We start from the raw sequence: 12,170 nt of genomic DNA, 5'->3' as shown, positions 1-12,170 counted from the left end.
CTTCTTCTAATGTTTTTCTAATAAAACTAATATTTTTCTAAATTTATTTCCTAATGTTATACTAATATTTTTCTGATATTCTAGATTAATGTTTTATAATATTTTCTAATGTTTTTCTAATATTCTAAATGATCATTTTTCTAATATTTTCTAATATTTCTCAAATTTAACACTAATTTTTTTCTACATTTGTTTTCTAATGCTAAATTAATATTTTTATAATATATAACTAACAAAATACAAAAAAAAAATCAATGTTAAATTAATAGAATTAACTAACATAAATAAACAATAATTTTTTTAATTTAACATGAATATATGCTTTGAGAGCATAAAAAACATTCAAATAATAAATACAAACATACCTGAAATAGCACAACAATGAGAATCTAGAGGAGAATGACAGAAAATGATGTTGTACGCTTACCAATATGATACATTTGCTCAAACGTCCAAATCAAATTCATGTCGCCGTAAAAAAAGAACGGGAAAATGGGGAAAATGAAGTTTTCAATCTGAAATCATTGTAAACTATGTTGGGGCAAACATATTAATGAGGTATGTTCCCCCGAACATACTTTATATATACGAAATATGTTCACACAAACATGTATATTTTTAATGTTCGCGCGAACATAGTTAGTATGTTTGCACAAACATATGTTAAATCCAATATGCAGATTTTGCAACATTTTTTGATTTCCTTCATGCCACAAAAGTGGAACCCATTATTGTGGGTTCACCCACATATGGCTTATAAGGATACCAAACCATGCTAATGCCTTACAAAATAAGCTTTTATTACAAACTGAATGCAATCAAATAACTTGCTTACCATGAAAGACCCTAGCCTAACATGCATGGTCGAGTTATGTAGAGATGAAATGAAAAGAAAATTTATTCATGTGGATGCCCCAACACCATAGACCCTAAGAAAATTGTGTGGTATCATATTTCTATATGTCTTGCTTTTACATCCACACATCATCCAAATTTGAATAGCCTCTAATTTTGACTAGGTACTAATTATATACTCCTTTCCTATGGATTTCTTCACAATTTTGGTGGAAAATATGTTCTCTATTTTTGGTGGTTCCTTTAACGGTAGATCTTTGATATCTTCTACATTTGCAATTTTCAATGAATTAATTTCTTCATTAGCTCCCTTGACTGGTGTGAGGTCTTCCAAATTAAAGATGGGATAGATCCCAATTTTAGTTGGAAAGTGAATCCCATAAGTATTGGTTCCAAACTTCTTCACTATTTGGCAAGGACCTAGTTTTCTAAACAAAAGCTTGGTATGTTTCCCTTTGGGAAACCTTTCCTTTTTGAGGTTAACCCACACTAGATCTCCAACTTCAAATTTGAAATATTTCCTTTTCTAATCTACATTTTTCTTCTACCTTTTAGACATTTTTTTGAAGTTGTGCTTTGACTTCATAGTCGATCTCCTTGATGGCTACCAAATATTGTTCTCCTTGTGCACTAACTTTCTCTTGTGAACTCATGTCTCTCAATTCTAGGATCCCTCTTGGATGAATTGCATACACCACTTGAAATGGTGACTACCTTGTGCTCCTATTAATGGAGTCATTAAATGCAAACTTAGCTTAAGATATGATTGCATCACACTTTTCTTTATGTTGTCTTGTGAAAGATCTTAGCAAATTTTTCAATATTATATTCACTACCTCTATTTTCCCATCATTTTGAGGATGATAGGCTTAAGATAAATATACATTTGTGCCAATTTTCCTTCATAAAGTCCTCTAAAAGTGTCCCACAAACTTCACATCATAGTTTGAAACTATATTGAGAGGTAACCCATGAATTCTTATAATTTCTTTGAAAAAAATCTACTATGTGAGAGGCATAATTGGTTGATTTGAATGGAAAGAAGTGAGCAACTTTATTGAACCTATCAACCACAAAAAAAATAAAATCATGTCCTCTTTGTGTCTTTGGTAGCCCCATCATAAAATCCATTGTTATGCTCTCCCATGACCTAGATGCTATTGATAAAGGTGGGTAGAGTCCTACATTTGTAGTTCTACCTTTAGTTCTTATTTAGAGATGTGGTAAATTGTTTGGAGACTAGTGCCTATATAATAATATTTTCAAAAATTATTTAAAAATGTTCTTATTTAGTTGTGTCAATTTTCTAAGTAGTTAGGATAATTTTTCATAACTCTTGGTGAAGGGTATGCCCTTTCACCAATAACCAAATCCTCTTGTATAAATGGGGATCATTTCAATGTCTTAAGAACAAGCTAAAAAATAGAATACTTAATTCATTCGGTCTTTCAAAGATTGTTCTCACAAAATTTTGCACACTTGTTCAAATTTTTTACCTAAGCAAAACCTTTTGAAACATGGAAACAACCTCCAAGTTGTGGGACTTGAACTGTGAGGTTGAGTCTCCAGAGAAGGTCAGCTTCCTTTACTATTAGGGTGTATCTAACTACACTTGGAAAGGAAAGGGGAGAAGGAATGTGTGAAAGAAAATATAACTACTCTAACCTAAGGAGTGATGCACCAAAATAGAATGTTTGACCTTATCTCTACCCATAAATGCACAGTTAACCAATTATAACCTCAAAGGATACAGATTCAAACTTTTCTTAATTCAACAACCAAATTTAGATTAGACAAAAAAAGAATGCTAATAGTCTTCATTTAATGTCATTCAAATGTCAAAAGTAGATACGATCATGAAAATTTTAGAATATAGACAAAAAAACATTAACCAGAGGCAAAGAGAATTTGCACAATGTGTTAATGGATAAAAGAGATGAGTAGCAAAGGATTACAATGTCTTAGAGGCATGAAAAATTATAGTAGTATGCATGGAAGCAATACTAGATAATTAGAGAAAGATCAAAACTTACAGAGACTACAAAATCTACCATGATAGCTCATGCATAACTGAGATATTTCCAACCATTAAGTGTTAGGGAACAATCAAGGTGATCTAAAAAGAAATGATCTAGTACACTTGCAAAGACATGAAAGTCATTGAAACCCTGACTGGAGAAAACCCCTAAGTGAAAAAGTGGCGCTAATCAATGCAAAAACTTCTCATCCATCCTTTAAAATTTAGCATTATCTTCAGAGTGATTGAAATTGATAAAAAAGATCATATCCTACAAGAAAACCCAATCTTTCCCTATTTCTAGGTTACAAAATTAGCAAGGTCAGTAGGTCAACCTAGTCAAGCAACCAGAAACCCCTATGTGGACCAAGCATATTATTTCTTTTTGTGTACTCATAGAGTCTCGTGTGTTTGACCATATCATGATCAACTATCCACACCACCTTTAAACTTAACCATGATAGTTTATGATATTGTCAACCTTAACTATGATGTCAACTTAAGTTGGGCCCACCGAGACACATGGAAAGACCTTGCTATGTCACTATGACAAAACATCAAGCAACTTTCTATAGCAACAAAGAGAGAGAGAGATGTCAATCTTCCTCCATCTGATGGCCCAGAAGGTATACCCAAAATATTAGTGTACCAACCAATAAAAATATGGTTTTTTGCCAACTTGTTTGAGACTAGCCCACCACACCACAACCCAAAAAAGGAACGAATTCACCTACTATGCGTCAACTCATTGCTAAGTTAGTATAGATAACTACATTGCAACACCATAAAGTGACATAGAAACAACTGTAGATGATCCTTGATCTGATGGCACATAGAATGCACTAAAGGAACTAGCCCATGCCTTGCATAGTCAACATCTCGACCAATGAGAAACCAACAAACTACCAACATCTCCTGACAACTGTTCGACTATTCTTATAGGAAAGGGGGTCTAGTGGATCACCTCTATGTCACATGAAATAAAGAACAAACACTTCCACAAAGCGACAAGAAACAATCGTAGATCATCTAAAGATATGACGGTGGGGAAGTTACTAACCCAAGGAAATATTAAAGTGTGCAATGACTTAGGAATTAAGGTATAACCTAAGGTTAAAGATAAAGTATTTATGCACCCCACTTTATTTGAATTTTTAAATATGTAAACATTACCATGTTTAAATTCAAATATGGAATTTTTTGCGGGAAGGAAAAAATGACCAACAAATCTAGAGACTTAGGGGGAATGCAAGCTAGCTATGTATTGACTAGTAGCTTGTGCATCCATTAGGTAATAGAGTCATATAAATCATGAAGACTTGCAAGATAAAAACACTAAAATTGTAGAAAAGATGTCCAGGAACATTAAAACTATCTCTTTGCAACTAAAATTGGGAACCAAAATCCTTTACAACCTCTGCAAAACACATGTGCTTGTACACTTCTTCGAAAGCAGGATACTATACGAAAGAAACTAACCATGAAATACTCATCTCTTATCAAAAGTAGGACTTAAGATAAATACCATTAGGCTTGCTTAATTGAAAAGAATTGACCTATTTGCAACTGATAACCATATAAGGACCACTCTATAATGCATAAAATTTCAAGTACCTCCCTATTTTGTCCCTCTTTGCATCCCATTTTAATACTAGATCACTCTCTCTGAAGATTTTGACCCTAGCCCTCTTATCAAAGCTCTTTTTCATCTATTGTTGATGTACTTCTAGTGTCTACATGGCCTATTTTATTTTCTCTTCCAGCTCCATTAGCTCTATCATTCTTAATATCATGGCATCATTTTCAATTAGCTCCAACTGATGGGCTAGTTCCAGAGATGGGAATTCAAATGAAATTGGAAGCGTTGCTTCCCTTCTATATACCAACATAAAGGGTGAATTTCCAATTGCCTTCTTAGGTGTTATTTTGTTAGCCCACAGTATTGTCCTTAAATTTTGATTCCAACACCTCTGGTTGTCCTCTATAGTCCTCTTCATATTCCTAATTAGGTTTTTGTTAGATGATTCAGACAACCCATTTCCCTAAGGATAGTAGTTTGAGGATGTTCTCAAGTAGATATTATGGTCAACTACCCATGCACAAATATGAGCCCCTATAAAATATTTTGCATTATCTAAAACAATGGTTGAAGGGGTACCAAACCTAGTAATAATTCCATCAAGGATTTCAAAAACTAAATATTTTGCAACATCCTTCAATTAAACTACCTTTGTCCATCTTGTGAAGTAATTTGTAGCTGCTAGGATCCATTTGTGACCAGATATGGAAAGAGGATAAATGGGGCCTATGAAATATAATCCCCATTGAGAAAAAGGATTTTCCACCTAAATGGGATGAAGAGGAATAGTTGAAAGTCTTTGCTTACAAGAGAAGAAGGTGCACTTTTCACACTTCGTCACATATTTATGACAATCATGGAACAGGGATGGCCATTAGTAACTAGCTCTCATAATCTTCATCGTAGTTTTCCTTGCTAAAAAGTGGCCACCATCAAGACCATCATGAAGCTCTTTGATCATTCCCTCATCTTGTTCTATATCAATGCATCTCAATAGGGCTCCATTAAAATCCCTACTGAAAAGGATACCATATACTATGGAATAGGAGATTGACTATAATCTGAACTATCTCCTTTTAGCCTTATCCAACCCTTGAGGATATCCATCTCTTGTTAAGAAGGTCTTCGTGTCATCCTTTAAATTCCTTGGATTATCATGTCTTGCTTCTTGCTACTCCATCAATACCAAGGCAACTTTCTCATCTAATTCCTAAGACGAGATCATCTATTTTCACAATACCTTCCCCTTACCAACTTGGTAATTTGGATTTTAAAATCATACTCCATTATCTTAGTGATCCAACCTGCTCTCTTCTCACTAATATATTTTCTCAAAATAAAGTCCTTTACACTACCATGGGGTATGAACAAATGGATCTTGTTATGAGACAGAAGGTGTCTAAATTTTTTCAAAGCTCTTATGACTGTAAGGGCTTGCTTTTCTACATATCTATATTTGTCTTCATATTCCTTAAGCCCTTTACTAAAGAAAGAAATATGTTGTTCCTCATTCTTATCATTTTCTTGAGTCAAGATAGTAGAGATGCTTGACTCACCACTTAAGGTATAGAGAATGAAATGATTCTCAAAATTTGGATTAATGAGAATAGAGGTTGAGGCTATGGCTACTTTGATCTCTTCAAAGCTTACCTTCCCTTTCTTGGTCAATGTAAATGCTATATTATTTTTAAGCATGGATGTGGGAGGTTTCACCATGGTAGCTAAATTAAGGATAAACCTTCTCACAAAATCCATTCTACCAAGAAAACTTTGCAGACCTTTCTTATGACTAGGAAGGGGAAGGGCAAGTATTTCCATTGTCCTTTTTGGATCAATGGACAAACCATCCTTGATATAATGTGTCCTAATAATTTTCCTTGATTGGTGGCAAAGACAAATTTTCTTTGATTAAGGGATACCCCAAACTCTTTATACCTTATGAACACTTGTCTGAGATGACCAAAATGATCTTCTATATCCTTTGAATATACTATGATATCATCAAAGTAAACTAGTACAAACCTTTCAATCATGTTTTTGAAGGCCATCTCCATTGCCTTTTGAAATGTGGCACTTGCATTTGTTAGCTCAAAAGGCATTTTTATATAAGCATAAGTGCCCCATTTGGTGGTGAATGCAGTCTTGTATCTATCAAACTCTTTGACCATCACTTGATTTTAACTAGAGAATCCATCAAGAAATGAGAACCTCTCTAAACCATTGACCTTGGATAATATCTTTTCCATGGAAGGTAGAGGATGATGATCTTTGAGGGAAGCTTGGTTAAGATCCCTAAAATCTACACACAACATAATTTCTCCATTCTTCTTCCTAACAAGGACAAGCTTTGCTACCCATGATGAGTGCTTGATAGGGAAAATTATATTAGCCTCAATTAGCTTGGATAGCTCTTTTCTAAGGGTTCAATCTTAGGATTCACTAACCTCTATTTTTTTCTTACTAGTTTGACATTTTCTACTGGATCTATAGCAAGTTGAAATAGGCTTGGGTCAAATCCCTCTAAATTATCATATGTCCAAGAAAATATATCATTAAATTATTGACATAGATGACTGAAATTCTCTTGTTGAGTTTCAAATAATACGTTTCCTATGTTTAAGGACTTTCCATCAGCAACCACAACTGGTGTATAATCATCTTTGTCAGTAACTAGGTTCATGCCTCTATCTCTTTCTTGGTCATTAGGGTTGAAGATAATCTCTAAGGTAATGAGACCCTTGGGAAACTTATTGGAACTAAGATTGATGATTTGATTGCCATATTGGTCATGTAACCTAGATTAGTTTCTCTCTGATAATTTTGACTCATCTACAAGAAACTTACAATTTGTGTATCAGATTCAAATGCTTACCAATTGGTGTTGTTGTTAGAGATAGAATACCTTACTACCACTTTAATCGGCTACTTCTTCTCCTCTTCAAGATTCCCTAGCACATCATAAGATGCACTAATGGCTACAAGTCTATCAGCATATCTATTCTCCTTCCTATGGATACTCTAAATATTAAATGCATTGAAACCTTCAAACAAATCCCATACACTATGTTTTTAAGAGTTGAGCAAGCCATTCTTAGTGATATTCTGATTTCTCACCTAATTGAACACCAAATCACTATCTCCATATACACTCAATGCTTGGATTCCTCTTTTTTGAGAAAGTAAAAGACCTTGAGTCAAGGATTCATAATTGGCCACTTCATTGGTACAACTAAATTGGAGCCTAAAGGAGAAGTAGTAACTTACTTGTGCAGGAGAAATCAACATCACACCCACCCCTAATCTATTCTTCTTTGTTGATCCATCAAAATACATACTCCATATCCCACTCATATCTTCTTTGGTCTTCATAAGGTTAGGGACACGAGCATCCTTTTTTGACACATAGTATATACCAAGACCTATCCCAAGGATTTATAATATGGGATCAAAGTAATATGCATTAGCCCATTCATCTAAGAGAAAATTAGGTATCTTTGCTAGAGAAGTGGCAGGTTCATTTATGATGTCAATCTCATCCATCTCTAGAATAGTACAATTCATATTGATGAGAATAAGGGTGTAGGGCCCAATATGATGGAGGGATAGAGGTTCTTCTCTGATTGAAGCCTTGGTTCCATATCTTGTTCTAAAAAACATTTATGACCAATCAGAAGATGTGTAACCACCTATTTGTGTAGTGAAGTCTCTTGAAACACAAATAGCAAAGTGTGGTTTGACCTTAGCAACTAATATTTCTTGAGTTATAGTACAACCAAGGCATGTATCTAGGGCCATTTCAACATTCCTAAGAATCCCTATAGTATTAATAGTTATACCATGCAACTATAATGCATCCCTAACAATAGGCTCACATTTCATTTCTAAAGCATCAACAACACACTTGGGAATCACCAAACTACTAGCCCCTGAATCAATCATGCAATTATGGACTATTTTATCACCTATATTTAGATAAACATAAAATGAAGGAGATATAATCCTTTTACTTGTTTCTATCTCCTTTCATGGTTGCACTAGACTTGTGGCACTTTCCATGCTAGGTGGTTGATCCTTTGGTTCAATACTTTCCAATTCTTGCTGTAGCAACCTCTTTTGCATGGGTATAGTAGCAACAACATCCCACATGGAAATATTCACAGTTTTCTTCTTCATCTTTTCTACCATACTGAAAGAGGCATTAGGTGCTTTGGTAGAAGCCTTGGGAGCTTCACGTGTAGGGGATTGAGTTGGGATAACCTGGGGGTCATTCATATATCCTTTTCTATTATTCTATCTTTATTGTTGAGGAGCATTGGATTGATCATTCACTACTTGTACATGAGATACTGTGTTTGATGTTGAAGCTTGATTATGAGGAAGAGGGGTAGCATCTTCAATAGCTCTTATTTTCTCATAGTGTTGTGAGCAATGAAGTCCTAGTTTACATTACAATGCTATAGATAACTACCTTGTGACTCTACAAGGTGACATAGTGACAACCATAGATGATCCTTGATTTGACGACACATAGAATGCATTGAAGGAACTAGCCCACACCTTGAATAGTCAACATCTTAGCTGATGAGAAACCAATGAACTGCCAACATGTCCTAACAACTTCTTGGCTATTTAGACAAGAAAGGAGGTACGTTGGGTCATCACTATGTCACATGAAATAAAGAATGAGCACTTCCACAAAGTGACAAAATGATGACCATAGATCATCTAAAGATTTGACAATGGGAAAGTTGCGAGCCCAAGGAAATATTAAAGTGCACAGTCACTTAGGAATTAAGGTTTAACCTAAGGTTTAACATAAAGTTAAAGTATGTTGCTAATCTCAATCTCAAATAATTTATTAGTAGGGATCCTGACCCTAGGGGCTCTAATATTTGAAACTGTCTCTCGAGGATGAAGAGTTTAGCCTTTAAGAAAGCAAAATGGAAATTGGGTAATGCTGAACACATTTATTTCTAGCATGACAAATGGCTTATTTTCAAACCTCTTTGGGACATAGAGCCTTTTAACAGATGGGCTAATTCTTGTGTAGAAAGATTTGGGAGTAGGGTGAGTGACTACAGGATCCATAATGAGTGGATTGATCTAGCTAAGATGTTCCAGGAGCTCAAGCCATTGATGAACATGGTTAGGCATATTCCTTTGTCACATAACAAAGATTCCATTATCTCATGGGAGACTATGAATGGAATCTATACTGTGGCCTCTAGCTATGAGACTTTGCAAAACTATGGCCTATCCCCAATGTGGGCCAAAGCTTGGTACCTAGGGCTCATCCCAAAAATTAATATTTTCTTCTGGATTATGCTCCAAAACCATATTATTATGATGGAAAACCTCACCAAGAGGGGAAATATGATGCTCAATAGATGCATTTTATGAAAAAATCACTATGAGAGTGTTGAGCATATTTTTATCCATTGTCCTTTCATTAGAGCTATCTGGTTTCTTTTCCTATCTTTTTTCAACATGTCTTGGTGCTTCCCATCTAACATTTTGGGGCTCTTTGAACAATGACACCTTGGGATGTCAGGGAGTTACACCATGGCTTTGTAGAATTGGACCTTACCCCATGTGTGCTGGGGGGTTTGGAAAGAGAAAAACAACAAAATTTTTAGGGATAAGGAAACAAAGGCAGAATTATTTTTCAGAAATTCCTTAATGCTTTGATGAAAAACTACACCAAAGTCAAAGTTCCTATCCTATCTCTCCGTACAAAGGGTAGGGACAATAATAAGAGGGATGGATGCAGATGGAATCTTTCACCTGAGGGATGACATAACACTAATTTTGATGGGGTGGCCAAAGGAAACCCAGGAAAGGCTAGGGTGGGAGGCATCATCAGAAATGCTTTTGGTAAAGTGATTGTTGCAATTGTTTCCCCCATTGTAATACAAACTAATCACTATTTAGAGGTTATTGCGGCTCACCATACTATTAAATTGGCAAGAGAAATGGGATTGAAATATCTCTGGCTAGAAGGAGATTCAAAAAATATTATTGATTGCCTAAATGAGTAGAACAAGCCAATATGGATGACTGCAAATATCATTAATGAATGCATTCAACTTCTCAAGACCTTCAAAACAAGCTATATGGCACATGAGTATCGGGAAGCCAACCAAGTGGCAGATAGGCTGGCTAACTGGGTAGTCAAGTACAATAAAGTGGCTAAGTGGATGGATGGTTAAAATTTCCCATCAAAAATTAATGAGTTGATCAAAAGGGAAAGGATCTCAGGTAGATTGAGTATCATAAAAAATCCATTATGATTGTTAATGAGTTATAGGGAGTGGTCAGCAATATAATGTGTAGATTTATTATGATTGTTAGTGATTTATGGGGAATGTGTAGAAATGTGATGTGGAAGTATGATAGCACTCATACTTCTCACATCAACCATATCTATCAACTTACTTCAAGGATCAATTTCAAGCAGAAAAAGGGTCCAAGAAAATGAGGAGTGCTAAAGTTTTTTTGGATTTGAAGGGCTTCGATACTAGATATAGAGCTTGTACAGAGGAAGATATCATGGTATGGGAAATACACAAGAGGGAACCATAGGATGAAGCCTAGAAGTGGTGTGGATGTTCCAAGGTGTGGAAAATTTTGAAAAAAGGGCAAATCACAAATTTCATTGAATGGCTCCATGGTTGGAAACCCTCTATTACTAGGACTATGGTAAAGAGCTAGAATGAGGGAATAGTTAAAATTGATGGGGTGGATTTTACGGTGAAAAAGGATGCCATATCTACTATTATTGGCATTCCTAGCATGGGAAAGAAATTCTACAGGGAGAAAAAAATCTCAGGGCAAGCGGTGGTGGGATTCACAAAGGATCAAGAGGAAAAAAAGGCATTGGTGAAGAAAGGAACTCATTATCTTCCTAGCTCCATCAAGCCACTATAGAGGTTTGTGTTGTAGGTTATCATCAAATATATCTCCCTTGACACTAGATTTGACCGTCTTTGTACCCACCACTTCATGTTACTCAACCACTTCAAGTATGGGGAAAATATTTCTATTTCTGTCTACCTCTACTCTTCTATGAATGAGAACATTAATGATTATCAAGAGAAGCATACAAGGAATTAGGTGCTCCATGAGGGGATTTTACTATTAATCTATGAATTCTTTAAGGCCAGGACAATGGGAAAACATATTAAAAAGAGGAAGGAGGTAAAGAAGGGTAGAGGAGAGGAATATTTTCCTTCTAATATAGAGGATAGCCTTGAGATGCATATTGACTCAGAGAGGTATGATTCCCCATAGTGAAACTTTCATAAAATAATAATCAAAATGGGAAGGAAGGAGAAAAAATCTCTTCTCGAACCCAAGCATGACCTTTGACACATCTTCGGATAGGGACTATAATGAAAAGGTTGAAGGAAATGATATAGGGGAAGGAAGTGGAGAAGGAGAGGATGATCTTAGAGAAGGGGAGGGTTTGGAGAGGAAGAGGGACAAGAGAATCATCACCATTAAAATGCCGACAAACAAAGAGGATGATGTCCAAAAATCCTGGAGCCAAAAAAGGAAACTCTTTGAGGCAAAGGAGAATAAACAAGGGGTGGAGAAAGAGGAGGTGGAAGGGAACCTCAATTAGAGTGAAAGGGAGGAGCAGGAGTAGGGGTATGAGGAATTCAAAACTAGTAAATATAGATGCTCGATTATGGGAAAGGATAGGAATGTGGTGTGGTG

Source organism: Cupressus sempervirens, chromosome 4, assembly GCF_028749045.1.
Source record: "Cupressus sempervirens isolate cs-2001-9-10 chromosome 4, ASM2874904v1, whole genome shotgun sequence".
Classification (NCBI taxonomy): domain Eukaryota; kingdom Viridiplantae; phylum Streptophyta; class Pinopsida; order Cupressales; family Cupressaceae; genus Cupressus; species Cupressus sempervirens.
The sequence above is the reverse complement of the archived record's forward strand: the minus strand, read 5'-3'. Positions refer to the sequence as shown.